The sequence below is a fragment of the Dermacentor andersoni genome, chromosome 11 (genome assembly GCF_023375885.2).
Source record: "Dermacentor andersoni chromosome 11, qqDerAnde1_hic_scaffold, whole genome shotgun sequence".
Lineage (NCBI taxonomy): Eukaryota > Metazoa > Arthropoda > Arachnida > Ixodida > Ixodidae > Dermacentor > Dermacentor andersoni.
Window position 1 is genome coordinate 82,360,466 of NC_092824.1, and position 15,170 is coordinate 82,375,635.

Sequence of the window (15,170 nt, forward strand, 5' to 3'; positions counted from 1 at the left end):
AAGGTACGACGGCTCATTGTGAACGTGAGGAAACGCTCAGCTTAGGCCCCGGCGTAGGCTGCACGCTGGTCTACCTGTATCCGCACGTGCAGTCGGCATTACATGGCCATGGACCTTCCCGATGCGGCCACTTTTCTGGGACTTGTGGTGCTGGTGTTCTGCCCGAGTGACGGCTACGCCGTCCACCTCGAGGAGAGGTTGCGGGTCGCCTTGGTGGCTACGGCGGGTGTCACCCATTTGCTGAAGGCTCGAGCAGCTCGCGATAGTCGAGTTGGCCGGTGGGGCGACGCCAATGTATGACTGCCCGAGGGTCCAGTGGTCCTACAGAAGAACTGCACAGAGGTGAGCGGACAAAGGCAGGCGATTAGGTTGTGCGTCGCGCTGGGAAAAACAAGGTTACGGTTGCTAAGAACTAAAACTTGATGATCAAGTCATCTAGACTCTGAATTCTGCGATGAAGCGAAAGTGACATGTATCGAAAGACATCGTAAAATGCGCGACTTCCGGTTTACCCTCACTCCTGAAGCCTTTAAAAAACAGCAGTTTTCCAGCACTCCAACAGAGAAAAAGATGACCTGAAGACTATGCACTGCATTGTCTCACTTCATTCATTTGTACTGATTGATGTTCAATTTACACCATCCTTAAAAGAAACGATTGCTTAGTATCCATATTGAACAATTAATTGCAGTTTAAATACAGTTGATGAGCGTATGTAAATTATTTTTTATGCATTTTAGACATGTTGTTAAAAAATTGCAGAAGTTTACAAAACTAAATTAGATATCAACTTTACAAATCTATATTAATGCAATAGAAAGCAATATCACAATTCCGTAAGCTGTACCCAATAACACATCTAGAGTGTATTAAATTGACATATTACAAACAGTTCTAAAATATAGTATTATTTGTGATGACATTTACAAAACCCCTCTAAACTTTGTAATAACTTCCCATAAGCAATAAATTCACTGATCAGATTCATCAACTGAAGATCTTTAACAGCTGCAGCGTAGTGAACAGTGATATCTGTTCTTGCTGAAAAATTACGAATTTGAAAACTTTCAGCTTCTATTTTTGTAAATTACTGATTATCATCAATTTTTTTTATATCTGAGTTTCCAAACCAACATTTTCCTGCCTAGAGTAGCTATTATTGAACTATCTCTCATAATTTCCACAAGTTTTCTTTTTTTTAATGGTTGAGCGGTTGTCTGGGAAGAGCATTTCTGCAGTTTAGATACATTGGAATCGGGAAATCAGAATTGGCTCCGAGTTAAAGCTTTTTATAAAGGAAGCAAACTTTCTTATGTGGCAGATGTACTATCTACGCGTTAAGCTCGTGACCGATATAGAACACGAATCATGTTGCAACGATTGTCAGTTCAACCCTACAAAACTCTGCAGTTGTGATGCCAAGCGTATAGCACAAATAACCACTTTCTCACCATCTCATCGTACTGCCGAAACTTTGTGTACCCCTGTTCATGAAAGCAGAAACAATACTTAGCAGGCATGTCTCTTTGAAGCCACTTATGCGATTGCTTTCGATAAGCTTGAGAGACTTAATTATTGACATTTTATCTCTCTTCCCCCATCTAGCCCACATATGTGATAGACACTAGAAAGTATTACTTGCCATGCTCGAAATTCAAATTTTCAAACTACTTTATTGAGAGAGAATAGGTGCAACTAAGTTGCTCTTGCTTAAATCTTGCACTGCTGAGAAAAGAGATGTTAAGTGTATACGTGTCAGCGCAGTGTGTGTGTGGCTGTTGCTTTGTGAACAGCCTTGAAGCGCTGCTCTTTCTCTGCCCCACGACCACTTCGCAGTGACTGTCTTAAAAATTAGTTTTTTTCTCTCTCAGATCGCACCTTGTTCTATTCTTGCAAGTCAAAGAGATATGCGGCATTGTGACAGACAATCACAGCCTAGTCTTGTCCGGATATCACCGCGAGGTACCCACTGCGCAGACATCATCAGCCTGGTTAGGCCCACTGCAGGGCAAAGACCTCTCCCATACTTCTCCAACTACCCCGGTCATGTAATTATTGTGGCCATGTTGTCCCTCCAAACTTCTGAATCTCATCCGCCCACCTAACTTTCTGCCGCCCTCTGCTACGCTTTCCTTCCCTTGGAATCCATTGCGTAACTCTTAATGACAATCGGTTATCTTCCCTCCTCATTACGTGTCCTGCCCATGCCCATTTCTTTTTCTTGATTTCAACTAAGATATCATTATCTCGCGTTTGTTCTCTCACCCAATCTGCTCTTCTCTTATCCCTTAACATTACACCTATCATTCTTCTTTCCATAGCTCGTCCTCAATTTAAGTAGAACCCTTTTCGTAAACCTCCAGGTTTCTGCCCCGTAGGTGAGCACTGGTAAGGCACAGCTGTTATAAACTTTTCTCTTGAGGGATAATGGCAACCTGCTGTTCATGATCTGAGAATGCCTGCTAAACGCACCCCAGCCCATTCTTATTCTTCTGATTCTTCTTCTTATTCTTCTGATTAACAGGATCGCAGACGATCCTGATCCTTTTGCCGTTGAAGCTCTGTTCATCGTCGCGCCAATTATCCACATCGCACAGAAGGTGAGCAGCCCCGGTGCCTCTCCAGAAGCTGGCAAGAAACTGGAAAGAACCGCAGATGACGCAAGAACTCCTAAGAATTGGTTCATGTGTCTGCTACTTTTGTACGTACTTCCCGGTGTCGCGACTGGAAATGCTTTTCTCTGGACTTTGTCGCATCCAAGCGTAATTTGTTTTCTTTTTTTGGAATACTGAACTTGACAATGTACTTGCATCATTCAGGTTAGTTTCAAGAGTCAAGCTTGCTCATTGCCGTTGACACGAACAAGAGACAAAAGGAGAGCTCGCTTCATGGGTGGGAGCTGCAGCCAGAATGGCTCATCGGAAGTGAATAAAATGTGCAGTTAAGAACGGTGACCCTCCTACGTGGCACAAGCCTGTTCTCTGTGCCACAAATTTTATCACAGCTGTCTTTGCCACCAGCATCCTCCGCATCAGCTATTTAGTCATTGGCTAACCACCGACTCCAATAGACTATGCTGCTTTGCGTGAGCTGTGCTGCTTGTTCCAACACTTCTGCCTGAAGTTCTATAACTGTGCATGAAGTGCTTTTGAAGCGTCATTATGTTCCACTTTGCAGTCTTCCACGCAACTGTGCATGTTGAGTTGCAGCAATCTAGCTTTAGAGTGATAGTATGGAGGATATCTTTGCGGTGCTCAATATTTCAGACCTACCATCTTCCTCAAGAGGCCATCCCGACTTGCTCTGCGATGTCAGTGAGTTTCAACAATGTAGGTGTGTTTCTTCCACCGCAACACTACTTTCTCCTGGTCCTTTGGTGAGATCTTGCGGCATGCACCACGTACGTTGTTCTTTAAGAACTTGCAGCGCCTGTCCACCAGTGCTACATGAGAGCCCTCAGTTTGCCGCAACTTCTGATGATAATGCTCCTTACAACGATGTGCGTAATAATGACTACGCACTCTCTCTTCGACATCACAGGCAGCAAAGCCCACTGTGTGAAAAGGAAGTTTTACGGCATTCAGCTGCTGTACGAAAAAGTGACATTCAGAATAGGATGACTCCCAAAAAATTATAGGCCTAATTTTGTTTGTAATTTTATGGTATCACTACCTTTTCTCATGCTATGATAACTTGTTCACTGAAACAGATCCTTGGTGCAAAATGTGCTGCATGAAATATAAAGGCCAATGGCATGAACACGACGAAGCTTTACAACGTCTTGGCTTGCACCACCATCGATCAGGTAAAAGCCTTGAAAATCGCAGCCTGCTTCAAAACATTCCAAAGTAACAGGTAACATGAGGGACGCTGTACTATGTTGCTCGGGACAAAATTTCACCACAGATTTTCTAGCCGGAAAGCGGAGTACGCGTACAAGATAAACTTCACTGCTGGGATTCTAGAGTGACAGCTGTACAAATTGAATCAGCGCACACGAAACATGGAGAAGAAGATCGTTATCTCACACGTAAAACTTTAGAGGAAACGATTGCAAAGTTTAAAACCACGTCAAACACATACTGGGGACAACGCAGAAGATTTCACGGTTTTTTCCGATCAAATTTCAATTGCAAGACGGCGTACCGCTACTCTTCCTACATTGTTCATGATGCGCTGCTCATCAAGATAAGTTCTAGAGCTGCCAGTTTGGAACTTTCGTGGTCGTAACATTAGTCGGGTGGGATAATTGTCGCTGTGTTAGTTAGAAATTGTTACTTGGAAATTATGTAAGTTTGGTATAGCGTCTAGTTCAAGCTACATTGCTAAGAAGTGGAGTGCTCGGGTTTAGAGATTGTGAAATAATTTTACAGGCACTTAGTAGGCTTGCAAAGCGAAGGGCTAGGAAGGTTATAACACAAAAAGTATCGTCATCAATGAGCTCACCTCACTGGACTGGCTCGTACAGTTGGCCACGTTGCTGCCTCCCAAGCTGGACCTAGTAAGTATGCACGAAACACCGGCATCCTCTTTGCACGACACGACCAGGTCCATCACGTGCCGGCCGTTCACGGCAGCGATGAGCCGTAGAAAAGAAAGCAAAGCATTGCGTACGTATGTGAGAAGCACGGCAAAAAGATGTGACAACACGAGACACTGGGTTACTAGTCTGGATGCATCAAACTCCACTATGCTCTCAGATTTCGCCATGTTTCTTTTTTCTTTCTCAGAACATAAGAGAGGGCTTCACCGCCTTATGAACCAATCGCACTAGGAAGGATGGTGAATTCGTTAATGCAGCCTAACCTCTCGATGTCCAGAACAGCTCTACACCATCCCCACGAGGGCTTCAGCGAGTGTAAACCATAGTCGAAAGCACAGTCCTGGACACGAAATTAAGTCTAACACGTGATGCCATCTGGCATGTCTTACGCGAGCAAGAAACACATCGCCCCATTTATGGGCGTCACACTCGTGATTCACCCCGTAAGGAGCTATATACTCCCGCTGCACAAACGACAGGGCAATGATCCCCGACATTGGTCGACTGTTCTTTTATTACTCAGCTTGTGCTTTCAAACACTTGCGCTTGTTTGGAAGCTTTTAAATTTATTTCTTCGGTTTAGTGTTAGTTATTCACCTACGAGCACCTTATTTTAGGCCAGCTGACACGCAAGGGCAAGTGCATTTCCATTCTGTAACGGGAGAGTAATATGATGAGGGGCATTAATTAGACGTCTTTACTCTTTGTTAAGTAATAGTTGGGTATATACTAACGGGCAAGAAGAGGCCAACTCAAGAGAAGCACACCAACAGAGCGCCAAACCACAGCAATAAAAAAGAAGTCGTGCAGAGCCACCGCCAGACGCGCTTGGTAGTTTTCAGTGAATGCGGATCAACTTTCCGAGACTCCACAGGGAGTGACCGATGGACGGACCATCCGAGTCGAAACCACAGGATCGTAGACAAAAAAATCTTCGCCTTAAGATTGAATAATTCTACAGAAGGCGAAGATGAATGATATTTCTCTTTACAGCGAAAGGAGAAAAGGGAGGAACAAAATGGCCAGAAGTAGCTTTTTCCGGAATGACCTCGGTCATCCAGTCTATGATACCATAATTCATTTCATGACAGCACAAACAAGGGAGCCTGCACACAGTACAAAACAACTGAAGCAATGCTGACGCACGACAAAGCCAACCGACATATGTATTTACGTCTAGTATTTCTGTCGCAATAATTGATTCAGGTATTGTGGCTATGCCAGGTTAGAGTTCCTCTGAACTGAGGACTATAACTGTATTGTTGGCAATGGGGCTCCAAGAGCAAATTCTACTGCATTTGGCTCACGCTCATTCGACATTTTGTTAACGAAGCGTCAAGTTTGTGCCTGTGCAATGTTTGCGGACTTATCGTCAGATGTAACCAATCCTACCTTCCGCCACGCCACGTAATGACTGCGGTGCGTGTAATGTGCTTTCCCACAAGGATCTATTATTGGAGGTAACTGGTGTTTTTTGTGCCGAGAGTGACGTATATGTCTCTGCGCTTTGTAATTTTTTTCTGTTATGGAAACGGAGGTTGAAACGTATGAAATGGCTGCTTCTTTATTGCGACAGAAGTTATATGAACAGCGTAGGTGAATCTTCACCGTTGTCCTAAGCATCCTCATCGTTGGTATGTCTTGTGTAAAATCCAAATGCAATGGGATCACACCCAGGATGCCATACCCTATGGGTGCGAGGTAGAGCGTACTAGATGAGCAGAAAAGGATGCGCAAGGTCTTATCACGCAGAAGTGGGGTGACGTGGGTGTGAAATCACTTTATTTTTTGTGGGAGGTTGGCTTCCTATTTATGACTTTTTTACCCTCACCTTCTGATACCAACGCTATGAGGTGCAAGAGTAACCAGACAAACTGGTGTGGTCAGATTGGCCAATTCCTGAAAAATAAGTAAGAGATATTCGAGAAGAGATATGCCGGCTGGTCCTATCCTGCACCACCTGGCTGTGCGCACTGTCTTTTTCGCCAGTTCACAAGAGAAGCAGCATGAACGATGGGGAAGCGAAGCCTTGACCTTCTATTTTGTACGTCATCACATAGCGAGCTTGTCAGAGTCAGGAATGCTTTCGGTCGAGCACGCGCATAGGACCGGTGTGATTGCCTCCGAAAGTGACGGCCCCGGATGTTTCTCCCGAACCGCTGGCCGTCCAATCCTCGATGATAGTTATTAAGCCATGTAGTCTTTATACAGCAATGACAGCTGAAACGCTTTGACAGGGGCCGTGGTGTTTTCTGACAATACAATAGGCTGATTGACAGCAAATGATGGTGAGTAAAAGAAAAACAGGCAAACGAAAACGAAGCATGCAAACGTAGTGCTAACTATCAACAAATAAGGCATTCTGTAGAAGGCGAGTATATACTGTCTCATCAATGTGAAAAAGCAAAACGGAGCAATGAAGCGCAAAAGTATAGGTCGTGCTGAATCGCCAAGGCCATCCACTCTAATAGTGCGATTCCTCGCGTGAGACAACAGCCGATGTCATACGATGCTAACGCACAACAAGTCCACCCAACATATGCTTTTTGCCTCGATTATCCCTATCACCGTAGTTGATTCTTATGCATATGCAAGAATTGAGATTCCTTAAACTTTAAGTGATATCCGCATGCCTTGAACTTCGACACCACCAGCATATTCTTCTGGCATTTGGCTTATGATCATTCGACCTTTCCTTAACACAGCGTGCAGCTTTCCCTACGTGATGTCAGTCGACTGATTGTGCAATGTCATAGATTTCAACTTCCACCCACGCCACCTAAGGACGGTGGTGCATGTGATGAGCTTTGTAAGACGGATCAATTCTTGGTTATAACCTTCCAGCTTTTTGGTTCCGGCATTCTCAAGTGTATATGATCATTTCTCTCTGTTAAAAGTAAGGCATGACTGATATGTCATGACTGAGCTAACGGAATGAAGGAGTAAGGTTTAAGGCTGACATGCAAAGAATAAGCCAACGTTGAACCGCCTAGCCTGAGAACGTAATTCGCAATCGGCAGTTGGCCCCTAGAACAACATTTATCAAGGCAAATTAATCAAATGTGTTTCTGCTCAAGGGAAGGAAATTTACAGGAAATGATTAGATCGCATTTATCACGCTTTACCAAACAAGATTGGCAGCATACACCTATCCTTCAGATGGGTACAATGACTGCATTATATGGGTACAAATATAAGGACCCGAGACTTCGAGATTAATAAGAAATCTTGAGAACAGGGGTAGCCGATATTTTAGTTGACTTACGAGGAAAACAGAGCTGGTTGGACAATGAAATATGTATGAGAGATGGCCGGTGGCTCATTAGAGTTACTGCATGGGTGCCAATAGAACGGAAGTTAAGACGAGGAAGTTCAGTCAAGGACTACTCCTGCAAATGCGCGTATACTGCCACTAACTTATACGATGGATAAAAGAATTCACTCAACTTAGTTATTACGGAAAAAACGCCAGCCTACAGACAGTTAGCACCTAACCGCACAGCTACTGACTGAAGTCTCTGAAAAACTCAAATTCGACGCATACATCACTCTCCCTGCAAATTTACGTATACTGACTCTAACTTGCCTAAGTGATAAACGAATTTGCGCAAATTACTTTTCGCAGAAAATAAAATGAGTGGGTAGCCCACTCAGAAGCTCAGCGTACTCTTCACTCAATACTCTGAAGGGCTTAAACTGGACGCTTCCTTCGCTACTTTTGCAATGGCACGTATCCTGACACTAACTTATATGATTGATAGACGAATTTCTTCAACTTAACTATAGCGGAAAAAGGAAAGCGTATAGAAAGTTAATACCTCACCGTAAGCCTCTTGAGTGAATTATCTGCAAAGCTCAAATTCAACGCATACATCACTCTGCCCGCAAATGTATGTATACTGATGCTAACTCGCCTAAGTGATAAACGAATTTGGGTAAATTACTTTCCGCAGAAAAAAAAATCTGCCTATAACTCCCTCAGAAGTTTAGCCTACTCGCTTCGCTCAATTCTCTGAAAGGCTCAAACTGGACGCTTACTTCTCTACTCCTGCAATTGCACGTAAACTGACACTAACTTATATGATTCATAAACACATTTTCTAAACTTAGTTATAGCGGAAAAAACGCCAGCATATAGACAGTTAGTACGTCACCGCATTCTCTTTGACTGTGTTCTCTGAAAAGCTCAAGTTTGATGCATACATTACTCTCCCTGGAAATGTACCCATATTGACACTAACTTACCTAATTGATAAACGAATTTGCGCAAATTACATTTCACATAAAAAATCAGCCTATAGCCCGCTTAGAAGCTGAGCATACTCGTGTTCACTCATTTCCATGAAAAGATAAAACTAGGACGCTTACTTTACTACTCCTTCAATTGCACATATAAGGAAACTAACTTATATGATTGATAAACAAATTTTCTAAACTTAGCTATAGGGGAAAAAATGCACACCTACAGACAGTACCTCAGCGTATTGCTATTCACTGTATTCTCTGAAAAGCTCAAATTCGACCCATACATCACGCTACTCCAAATGCACGTATACTGATACTACCTTGCCTAATTGATAAAGGAATTTGCACAAATTACTTTTCGCAGAAAAAGAAAATCAGTCTATAGCCCCCTTAGAAACTCAGCGTACTTCTTTGCACTCAATACTCTGCAAGGCTAAAACTGCACGCTTACTTCACTACTTCTACAAGCAAGTATACTGACAATAATTTATATGACTGATAAACGAATTTGCTCAACCAAGTTATAGTGGAAAGAACGCCAACGTATACAGAAAGCTGGTACGTCACCGCATTTCTATCCACCGTATTCTCGGAAAAGCTCAAATGCGATGCATACATCACTCTCCCTGCAAATGTACGTGTAGAGACACAGACTAGCCTAATTGATAAACGAATTTGCCCGAAAAACTTCTCGCAGAAAAAAAAAAAAAACCTGCCTTTAGCGCCCTTAGAACCTCACCGTCCTCCTGCTCACTTTATACTCTGAAAGGCTAGAAGTGGACGCTTACTTCACTGCTCCTGCAATCGCAAGTATACTGACACTAGCTCATATGATTAATAAACGAATTTGCTCAACTTAGTTATAGCAGAAAAAACGCTAGCCTCTAGATAGTTAGTACGTCACCGCATTCTTTTTGACTGAATTCTCTGAAAACCGCAAATTCAACGCATACGTCCCTCTACCTGCTAATGTACGTACACGAATACTAACTTTCATAATTGTTAAACGAATTTCCGCAGATTACTTTTCGCAGAAAGAAATTCAGCCTATAGCTCCGTCAGAAGCTCAGCGTACTCCTGTTCATTCAATTCCCTGATGGACCCAAACTGGACGCTTACTTCAAAAGTCCTCAAGTGAACGCATACTGACAATGATTTATATGATTTATAGACGAATTTGGTCGACTTAGTTACAGCGGAAAAAAACACCAGCCTACAGACAGTTAGTACTTCACCGCATTGCTATTGACTGAATTGACTGAATCGGCATTACAACGCCTCAGAATCTGTCCTTTTAACAGGCACCATGCGGTAACTCCCTGGACGACCACCTTTACTCTACTTCCCCAGCCCACTATCAAATATGAAATACATTCACTTCGTAGTTGACGTACGACCATACAACAGCCTCGGCCATAACGGCAGGGTACGTTCATTGGACCTACTCTACGATGGGTCAGAGTCAGCGTGTGGAGACGCTCAGCTTCGGCCCCTGCATAGGCTGCACGCTCCTCTACCTGTATCCGCGCGGGTAGTCGGCATTACATGGCCATGGACCTTCCCGATGCTGCCACCTTTCTCAGACTTGTGGGGATGCTTTTCTGCCTGAGCGGTGGCTACGCCGTGCACCTCATGGACCTGTCGGTGGTCGCCCAGCGCTGGACGCTGGAGCAGCTCGCGATAGTCGACTTCGCCAGTTGGGCGACGCCAACATATGCTGGTGTTAACAGCGCAAAACGTAGACGAGACACGAGACGAGAGGACGACACCACAAGCACTGTCCTCTCGTCTCGTGTCTCGTCTACGTTTTGCGCTGTTAACACCAGGATGGAAAACCAACAAGCCCAAGCTGCTATTCTAGCCAATAGATGAAAGCGCGTCAGCTTTTATACAGCAGTCGTCGAATGTTCCGGACTAATCGTTGGGACCCGCGTGCCTTCCACAAAGTTCTACACCATTCGCGTCAGGCGATGAAATAAAATAACACAAGGTTCGGCGACAACAGACAGCGTATAGAAGCATCGATAACTTTCCAGAAACTTCGGATACATGCAGGCGCGTCCCGCGCTGTGCGATAACATTTGTTAGGTGGCGAAACGTGGTCGCCCGATAAAGATAAGTACACGTGTCAATATGACTGCCACGGGGTCCATTTGCCCTACGGGAGAACTGCACCCAGGTGAGCGGACAAAGGCAGGCGACTAGGTTGTGCGTCGCGCTGGGAAATACTAGGAGACCGTTTCTAAGACCTAAAACTTGATGATCTAGTCCTCTCAACTGCGTATTCTGCGATGAAGTGAAAATGACATATGTCGGAAGACATCGTAAAATGTGCGATTACCCGTTTACACTCGCGCCTGAAGCCTCTAAAAAAGCTGTTTTCCCATCTCCAACTGAGGAATAGATGACCTGAAGGCTATGCACTGCAATATCTCATTTCACTCATTGATATTGATTGATGTGCAGTTTGCACCATCGTTAGAGGATTTGGCTGGTTAGTATTCAGATTGAACAGTACAGTTGGCATATATATAATGAGGGCCTGTAAATTATCTTTTAAGCATTTTAGAAAAGTTCTTCCAATATTGCAAAAGATAAAAAACTAAAATATATATCAAGTGTATAAATCTGTAACGACGCAATAAAAAGCATTATCACAATTCCGTAAGCTGTACCCAATAACACATCTATAGTGTATTAAATTGATATGGTACACATTCTTAAATATAGTTTTATTTATGCTGACCTTTGCAAAATCGTTTTAATCTTTGAAACCATTTCCCATAAGCAATAAATTGATTGATCAGATTCCTCAACTTCAGATGCTTAGCAGATGCAGTTTACTGAACGGTGATATCCGTTCTTGGTGAAGAATGATTTGTAAACCTTCACCTTCTATCTTTAGTAAATTACTCATTATCATGAATTTTTTTAATCTGAGTTTTTAAACCAATATTTTCATACCTAGAGTTGCTCTTATTTCGCTTTCTCTCTCAAATTCCACAAGTTTCTTGTACAATGGTTGAGCGGTTGTCTTGGAAAAGCATTTCTGCAGTTTAGATACATATCAGAATTAGCTCCGTGGTAAAGCGTTCTATTAAGGAAGCCAACTTTCTTACGTGGCAGATGTACTACCTACACGTTAAGGTCGTGATCAATACAGAATACGAAGCAGGTTGCAGCGATTTTCCGTTCAACCGTACCAAACAGTGATGCCAACCATAATAAAGTACCAATAACCACTTTATCACCATCTGGTGGTACTGCCGAAACTTTGTGTACCCCCTTCCTTAAAGCAGAAACAATGCTTAGCAAGCATGTCACTTTGCAGCCACTTGTGTTACGGCTTTCTATAAGCCTGAATGACTTCTAAATAGTGAAATTTTGTCTCTGTACCCCATCAAGCCCACATATGTGACCAACATTAGAAAGTATTATTTGTCATGCTCGAAATTCTAATTTTCACGCGACTTCATTGGGAAGGAACAGGTGCAACTAAGTTACTCTTGCCTACATATTCCATTGCTGAGGAAAGAGATGTCAAGTGTACACATGTCATCACAGTGTGTGTGAGGGTACCTCTTTTGTGTCCTATATTGAAACGCTGCTCTTTTTGTGCCCTTGTAACACTTCGCGGTCAGTGCTATCAGAATTTGTTTTTCTCTTGTTGATCGGACCTCTTTCTATTATTGCACGTCAAAACGATATGCGGCATTGTGACAGACAATCACACTCCAGCCCTGTCCGGCTTTCCCCGCGAGGCATCCACTGCGCAGCCAATCCTCATCATTTTGCCGTTCACGCTCTGTTCGTCATCGCGTCAATTATCTACATGACACTAATGGTGATGGGCCCTGGGGCCTCTCCAGAAGCTGATCCGACACGGTGAAGTACAGCGTTGACGCAAGAACTCTCAGGAACTGATTCATGTGCCTGCGACTATTGTACATAGTGCCTGGTGCCGCGACTGAAAATGCTTTTCAGCGGACTGTGCTGCATCCTAGCGTAATTTGTTTTGGAATACTGATCTGGACAAGGAGCTGGCATCATTAATGTTAGTTTCACGAGTCAAGTTCGCTCATTGCCGTTGACATGAAGAAGAGACCGAATGAGAGCTCGCTTCGTGGATGGGCGCTGGAACCAGGACGGCACATCTGAAGCGGATACAATGTGCAGCTTAGAATGTTGATCCTCATTCGTGGCAGTAGACTGTTCAATATGCCACCAATTTTAACCCAGCTGTCTTTGCCGCCATCATCCTTTGCATCAGCTATTTCGCCATTGGCTAAGCGCCGACTACAATAGATTATGCTGCTTGACTTGAGCTGTGCTGCTTGTTCAATCACTTCTGCCTGAAGTTTTGTAGCTGTGCATGAAATGCTTTTTAAGATTTTTTATGTTCCACTTTGCAGTCTTCCACACAACATGACACGCTAAGTTGCAGCAATCTAGCTTTACAGTGTAACCATGTACGATATCTTTGTGGTGCTCAATCTTTCAGACTTACCATCTTCCTCAAGAAGCCATCACGACTTGCTCTGCGATGTCAGTCAGTTTTAACAATGTGCATGTGTTTCTTCAACCTCTACAGCAGTTTATCTTTGACTTCAGTGATATCTTACCGCATGCACAACGCACGTTGTTCTTTAAGAACTTGCAGCGCCTGTCCACCGGTGCTAGATCATTGCCCTTAGTTTACAACAACTGATTGTAATTTTCCTTATAACAAACTGTAGTAATGACTATGCACTCTCTCTTCGACATCACATGCACCAAAGCCCACCGACTAAAAAGCTTTACGGGATTCAGCTGCTGCACAAAAAATGACATTCAAAATAGGTTGACTCCCACAAGATGGGTGTTATACGCCTAATTTTGTTACTTGTTTTATGGTATCGCTACCTTTTTTTATGCTGTGATAACCTGTTCACTGAAACCGATCCTTGGTATAAAATGTGCTGTTCTAATTATTTTAAAGGCCAACGGCAAGAACACTACACAGCTTTACTGCGTATGGGGTTGAACCATCATCGATGAGGAAAAAGCCTTGAAAACCGCAGTGTTCTTGAAAACGTTCCGAAGCAACTCAGATAACATAAGGGACGCCGCACTTAGTTGCTCAGGACTAAAGTTTACCGCAGATCTTATGACCAGAAAGCGAAGTTCGCGCACAAGACAAACTTCACTGCTGAGATTCTTCAGTTACAACTGCATATATCGAATCAGCCCACACGAAACATGAAGACGATCGTTACCTCACATCTAAAACTTGATTGGAAACGAACGCCAAATTTAAAGCCACGTAAAACACATACTGTGGCAACGCAGAATATTTCAATGAATTTTCCGATCAACTTTCAATTTAAGAAGGCGTACCGCTACTCTTCCTAACTTGTTCATGATGCGCCGCTTATCAAGATAAGTTCTGGTGCTGCCAGTTTGCAGTTATCGTGGTCGTAACATTAGTCAGGTAGGATAATTGTGGCTACGCTAGTTTTACTTGAAAGTTATATCAGCTTGGTATAGCCTCTTATTCAAGTTGGATTGCTAAGAAGTGGAGTGCTCGGGTTTAGAGATTGTGAAATGATTTTACAGGTACCTAATAGAATTGCAAAGCTAAGGGCATTAGAAAGATTAAAACAGAAAAACTTTCGTCATCGATGAGCTCACCTTACTGGACTGGCTCCTATAGCTTGCCACATTGCTGCCTCCCACACTGGACCTGGTGACGATGGTCGAAACGCTAGCGTCGTCCTTGCCCGACAGAAGGGTGCACGACACGACCAGGTCCATCACGTGCCGGCCGCTCACGGCAGCGATGAGCAATATAAGAGAAAGCGGGACATGGCGTACGTATGTGAGAAGCACGGTGAAAAACGTGACAACACGAGACACTGGGTTGCTAGTCTCGACGCATCAAACTCCACTATGTTCTCAGATTTCACCATGTTTATTTCTCACACAATCAGAGAGGGCTTCACCGCCTTATGAGCCAATCACACCAGGAAAGATGGTGAATTTTTTAATGCAGCCTAACATCTGTATATACAGAAGAGCTCTACACTGTCCTCACGAGGGCTTCACCCAATGTATAAACCATAGTCAAAAACACAGTCCTGGACACAAAGGTAAGTCTAACACGTGATGCCCTCCGGCATGTCTTATGCCAGCGGGAAACACATCACCCAATTTATTGGCGTCTGGCTCGTGATTGGCCCCGTACGGAGCTATATACTCCGACTGGAGAAACGACAGGGCAACGACCCCCGACATTGGTCGACTTTTCTTTTATTATTCAGGTTTTACTTTCAACCACTTGCATTTGTTTGGAAGCTTCCAAGCTTATTTCCGAGATTTCGTGTTAGTTATTCACGTACGAGCA

General features: G+C 43.6%; 1 long non-coding RNA gene across 1 annotated transcript in view; it reads right to left on the reverse strand.

The window, feature by feature from the left end:
* LOC129381701 (uncharacterized) overlaps positions 1–14,816 on the reverse strand; it is a 35,115-nt gene extending 20,299 nt beyond the window's left edge. Inside the window, exons 1-3 of the long non-coding RNA XR_008609815.2 lie at positions 14,459–14,816; positions 4,447–4,529; positions 75–332 (exon numbers count right to left, since the gene is read on the reverse strand). This is a non-coding gene — a long non-coding RNA (uncharacterized lncRNA). The remainder of the gene's footprint in view (positions 1–74; positions 333–4,446; positions 4,530–14,458) is intronic.
* Between the last annotated feature and the right edge of the window lie 354 nt (positions 14,817–15,170).